Genomic DNA, 6744 nt, shown 5'->3' with positions numbered 1-6744 from the left:
AAAGTAATAAATATTTTTTCCATTAATTTGTTATCATTTTCAAAATATAAAAATTTGTATATATTATATATTATGATTTGCGGAGAGTTAAACATTTATAAATTTATAAATTACTTTTATGTAATTAACTTCAAAACTTTATAATGATTTATTTTATGTTAAATTTATAAAAATATAACTTTAAAGATAGTGTCATTTTTTATATTATCATGAACGGCAAGTAAAATGGAAAAAATAAACAAAGTAGTAAACACGAGAAATAAAAACCATACATAAATTACATCTCAAATATATAATGTTCAATACAACATAAAAAAGTAAAATAATAACTAAAACGATCATAATTATTGATTCCTTCGTATATCAACATCCTCTTGCAACATTTTAATAGATCCTTCCAGATCCCTAAGCTTCTACATAATGGGCTCAACGAACTCCACAAACAGAGCTCGCACTTGATCCAAAGTAGCCCCAGGAGGTTGTCTCTCAACAGCGGCAGCACTACTAGAAGCTGGATCTGTGGGAGGATCACTAGGCTGCTCTGGTGCAGTCTTCCGCAAGTGCCCCTTGCTCTTGCTGAATGTGATCTTGTTAAGGGGCTCCATCTGTGGCGACGTCCGCTTAGTGGCCGACACTGTAACCCCCGATCGGAGTAGAAGGTTAGATATCAGCAGTGCAAATGGTAGACTACCTCCACTAGAAAAGCGTGACTCCGATCGAATGCGGAGGAATAAATACAATGCCAGATCAATAGGATCCCCCCGTGCTATCCGCAGCAAAAATCTGGCTCGATCGATCCCGAAATCAGTGTTATGTTTTTTCGGATTGATGTTATAGCCAACAATCAAATTAAGTACTCTAAAAAATCCTATACAATCAGCCTGTCGGATCACCTTGATCCCATCATATGGAGGAGCCATTGGGTCTCGCACTAGCTGACGCACCTGATTGTCTGTGAGACCATCATCAGGTAGATCCTCATCCTCACTACCATCTGAAGTAGCATCCGAATCTACATTCGGGGCTAGCGTGGAGGATGCGGCCGGTGTGTCGGAATCAGATGGTGCAGCCGCTAGTCCCCGTGTAGCCATTGTAGGATATGCGTCGGCTATACGGGGAATGTCAAGGAACTCAACAATAATGCGGGGAGAGAAATTAATACTCACTCCCCGGACTGATATGGTGTAGAACAGAGCATCAGCGCTAAGTTCTCCCATGGCACGGTAGAACTCACCGACCATCTCTGGATATGCAGTCCCCCGTTGCTCACAGATCGGTATCCATCACCGCTCGGTAAAGATGGATTGTATGCTCCGTCCCTCCCATGAAAGATCGGAGAAGTCAGACAAAACGACTTCACGCTCGACAAGTGTAGGCCTCGTCTCCGGAGCATAAGCTGCTGATCCACTACTTTGGTTGGGCTGATCTCTCGCACGTTTTCTTCCGTTGGATGCCATTGATATACTGTTTAACCATAATGAAAGTGAGAATATAATTAACCATAATATTTAAATTATATTATTGAAGAATTATACTATATTGAACTGAATTGAAATAATTCGTTCGAACAGAACTTAGTTTGTTCGAACTAGAAAACTCTATTCGAATGGACTGTTCTGTTCATTCGAACGAATTTAGTTTTGTTCGAACAGAAATAATATTGTTTGGCAACTAAGAGTTCAAACGGACTAGAGTTTGTTCGAACGGAAGAAGCCAAACAGCCATGGCTGAGTTGACTCAGCCCCGAACTGAAAAACTTCCTATCTAGATGTTATCCTTTGTTTTAATCGGTAGAAATGATTAAGCAGTGAAGCCCAATAATTTCTACCGATTATTTTGATGTTATTTCCACGGAATACACCAAAATGGTTGGATTTCGGATTCGAAATCCATACCCCCAAACACATCTCATTCGTGCAAAAAACTAAACAATAGAGGTGGAGAGTTGACCCATACCTCTTAGAAGTTCAAATGTGGAGTTCCTATGGCGGTTGAGTGGCGGTTTTCGCAACGGAGTTAAGGGGCGAACTCGGAGGCTCTCGGTGGTTGCTGGTTCGAATGAGAGAGTTTTGTTTCATTGTATTCGAACTGGGTCTATAATGACCGTGGCGTCTCGTTTGAACTGGATAAATATCCGTTTGAACGGGTTTTATATTAATATATTTCTAATTATATTACTAATAATAATATATAATAATAATAATATTACAAAGTACAAAAGTATAAAAATGAAACTAATAATAGTATTATAATACTTTTAATTAATATATTTAGTATATTATTTTTAAATATATTGTTTCTATTATACTAAGTACATGCTAAGAGCATTAACATTGGATTCATCATTTTTATCTTCAAAATTTGATGAAAAGTACATATTTTTCATAAACTCAAAACCTCCCTATCCATAACCCCACATTGAATTAGCCATTGGATTCATCAAAATAATAATATAATATGGTTTTTTTAATAATAATATTTTTAATTTATCTTTTTCATATTTTACAATTATACTAACTATATGTTAATTAATAATTTAATTTGATACTTAAATTATTGTTTCCCAACTTAAATATATTGTTGCTCAAAATTGGGAAACAATAATTTAAGTAAATAAATGTAGATATAATGGATATTAGCTATATAACAATTGAAGATGAATTGGAATGCACAATTCGTCAAAGTTTCATCATTTAATATTTGGTGAATCCAATGCAGTGATTTTAAACATGAATTCATCAAATTTTGAAGACTGAACTCATTTTACGAGTCCAATGCCAATACTCTAAGTACTTAGTATAATTACAATGGTAGAATTATATAGGTACTATATATAAGTTATGATAACTATACTCCTATAGTTTATATAATATTATAACACTAACTATAGTTACTAGTTATATAAATGCAGCGTAAGTATTATATATAGTTACTATATAGCTATAGCAATTATAAGTTATGATAACTATACAAATTAATATAATTAATATAAATATAGATATAGTGGATATTAGCTATATAGCTACTACAATGTAAGTATTATATAGTTACTATGTAGTTATAACTATTATAAGTTATGATAACTATACATCTTAATATAATTAATATGTATATAGTAGCTATTAGTTATATAACTATTACAATGTAAGTATTATAAGTTATAATAACTATACAAGTGAAAATAATTAATATATATAATAGTTATTAGTTATATAGCTACTACAGGGTAAGTATTATAAGTTTTGATAACTATACAAGTTATCATAACTACTATAGTTAAAATAGTTACTATAGCAACTTTAGTGCAAGTATTATAAGTTATGATAACTATACAAGTTATCGTAACTATAGTAACTAGTTACATAAGTTACTATAACTATAGTTATTATATTTTATATCACAAGATAGTAAATTATATAATATATAGTGCAAAATTAGAAGACCAAAAGTATCTATATATATATATATATATTAATAAGTACTATATATTAATAGTTAGTATATAGTATAAGTATTATATTAACTATTAGACCTGTAGTACATTATATATTATCAATTATAATATAAAATAGTTGGTAAAATATATAGTTATTATATAGTATATAATATTAAAATATTTTGTGATTGGTTCGAACCCAATAACATCCCGTTCGAACGGTGTTATCTCGTGGAATGTGTTTGGAGGGAAATTTCGCGCCAAATACTCTGAATGTTAGTTTATTCGAATGTCAAAATTTGTCATTCGAACGCGCTGGTCGAACAGTGTTACGAAAATACCCTTTGAGCTGGTCTACATTTGAAGAATATGCCAAGGAATATTATGATTTGTTAGTTCGAACAACAAAATGACACGTTCGAACGTGAAAAAACTCGTGGCAGATTTGTCGCCTATTCGAAATTTTTGTGTTCGAATGGGTAAATTTTCAGATCGAACGGGACTTCACAGATTCATATACTTGAACTTGCAGTTCATTTTCAAGTTGATGAATTTTTAATAGGAGGCAGAGCACAACTTTGTCATTTTGTGTGTGTGAGAGTGTTGTGGAGAGAGAGATACTCATAGACTTAGTGAGAGAAGGTATTCTTGGGAGAGAGAGGAGAGGTTTGAACAAAATGTATGTTTTTTTTTTTCTATGTTTTTTTGTATTTCGAGTTTCATTAATGTTAGTTTATTGCACATGATTTAGGTTTTCTCATAATGTGTTTCCTGCTTATGTAGATATTGTGGATTGATACTTTTGTTTGGATTGCTTAAATTCAAGGTAATATTTATAATTTTTAGATTTTTGATAATTTATAGTTTTTAATTAATTATGTTAAGATGCATGCTGTATATTTGTGTTTATGCAATCCCATTTAAAATGGACATTCTGGCAATATACATCTTATGAGATTGTGATTGTGAAAATTATGTTTTGTGGCAAATGTTTTCTCTGTTTCGTGTCTGGAATATGGATTTGTCCCGTTCGAACGGGATCCTGTGGGAGTACAAATAGAATCCTAATATAACAAAAATTATAAAATTATAAGATATAAAAATATAGATTAATATAATATAATTACAAAATATTATGCACTAAAATTAAATTAGAAACTTAAAATAATATATATTAACATAGCAATTGTTAATAGTTAAATTAATGTATAAAACTTATAAAAAATGTAATTACAAAATAATATAGTATAATTACAAAATATTATGCACTAAAATTAAATTAGAAACTTAAAATAATATATATTAACATAGCAATTGTTAATAGTTAAATTAATATATAAAACTTATAACTAATGTAATTAAAAAATAATATAATATAATTACAAAATATTATGCACTAAAATTAAATTAGAAACTTAAAATAATATATGTTAACATAGCAATTGTTAATAGTAAAATTAACATAGCAATTCTTTGATGTAATGGTTCATTTGGCTGTGCACTTACCTCGTGAGGTTTTAGTCGCTTGCCCGGTTCAGTATAGATGGATGTATCCTATTGAACGGTTTTTGGGAAAACTTAAGCGATCTGTGGGGAATAAAGCTCGTCCAGAAGGTTCGATTGCAGAGTCACATATTGATAATGAGTGGCATACCTTTTGTTCAATGTATTTTCGTGGGGCTGATACTAGATTTACAAGACTGGACCGAAATTATGAAGGTGGGCGAGAAATGGGAGTCTCATCGACATTTACTGTATTTTTCCAGACCGTGCATCCCATAGGCGCACAAGGGGGCTACGATCTATGTTCGGGAGAGTTTGAAAGAGCTCGATGGTATGTCTTGAATAACTGCGCAAAGATTGATCAGTACTTAAGGTTAGTGATGATTCTCTAAATCACTATTATCTTTAAGTTTATGTATAATAATATAGTATAACTTTATACAAATTAATATATTCACATGAACATGCACAGCGAACATATACAACTAATTCGCTCGAATGGTGTAACTGACGTAGAAAAGACGCACGAAGAGGAATTTGCCTCGTGGTTTGAACATATGGTATTACTGTTAATCCTCATTTTATAATACGAATTTCATACCACTAAACTCTACTTTTTTTTGTATATAATAATATTTATTGATACAGGTTGCATTCAAATATGGTGAAAATTCATCAGAATTCTCACCAGAACTGTATGCTCTAGCATGTGGTCAATCTAGGCGAGCCATCCAGTACTCAGGATGTTTGGTGCGTGGATATAGATTTCACACAGCTGATAGAGAATAATATAGGAAAACTCAAAATTGTGAGGTAGTAGTCGAAGGAAGCCATGGGGATTATAACATTGACTTCTACGGAATTGTGAAAAATATCATAGCGTTAAAGTATGTGGGGGGATATATGGTCTGATTGTTTAAATGTAATTGGTGGGATGTCTCAAATCCTAGGTTAGGAGTGCGTAACAATGATTATTTTGTGAGTGTCAATACATCTCGCACATGGTATGACGACGATCATTTCGTTCTCGCTTGCCAAGCGAATCAAGTTTTTTATTTAGATGATCCGGAGTACGGAAACCCATGGCGGGTAGTGGAGAAGTTTGCACCAAGAAATGTATATGATTACATTCCAGAGGCAGACGAACCACATGAAGAAGTTGATAGTCCAACAAATGAAAAAGCATATCAAGAAAGTGAAGTAGGCATCAATCTATTTGTTGATTTAAGCCAATATGATATGGTTCCATTGCGTAGAAAAGATATTCAACCCAAAGTAATTGAGATTGAAATATCGAAAGAAGATGAATCAACTGAAGTGTCTAATGAGGATGAGGGCGACTGGTCCAGCAAAACGGATAGTGAATGAATTTCAAAACTTAATTTCTGTAAGTAATATTAACAAATAAATATTTTTAACGTTTGTTTGAATAATAATTTGATACAATTTCAAATAGATATGCCTCCCAAATGCAAAGCAACACGTGTGCCATTCCCATCCATTATTGACTCCCTGTGTGGTTCACCTGTCATCAATAGTGAGCCAACATCACCAGGCCCAGAACAAGGTATTTTATCAAATTAAATATGATATTTTATGCTCAATTTAAGATATATTTTTATTAAAATAAATTAATTTAATTAAAAATTTATGCTTTAATTGCTGTATATATAGTTGTTGTAAGCAAGCGTCGAGGTAGAGGTACTAAGAGGGGTGTCTGCATAGAGAAACTAAGAAAAGTTGATAAAATCAAGGTTGATATTCCTGATGATCACACCGGTGGCTCCGGAGATTCGGCAGCGTGA

Source organism: Juglans regia, chromosome 4, assembly GCF_001411555.2.
Source record: "Juglans regia cultivar Chandler chromosome 4, Walnut 2.0, whole genome shotgun sequence".
NCBI classification, from domain to species: Eukaryota; Viridiplantae; Streptophyta; class Magnoliopsida; order Fagales; family Juglandaceae; genus Juglans; species Juglans regia.
The sequence above is the reverse complement of the archived record's forward strand: the minus strand, read 5'-3'. Positions refer to the sequence as shown.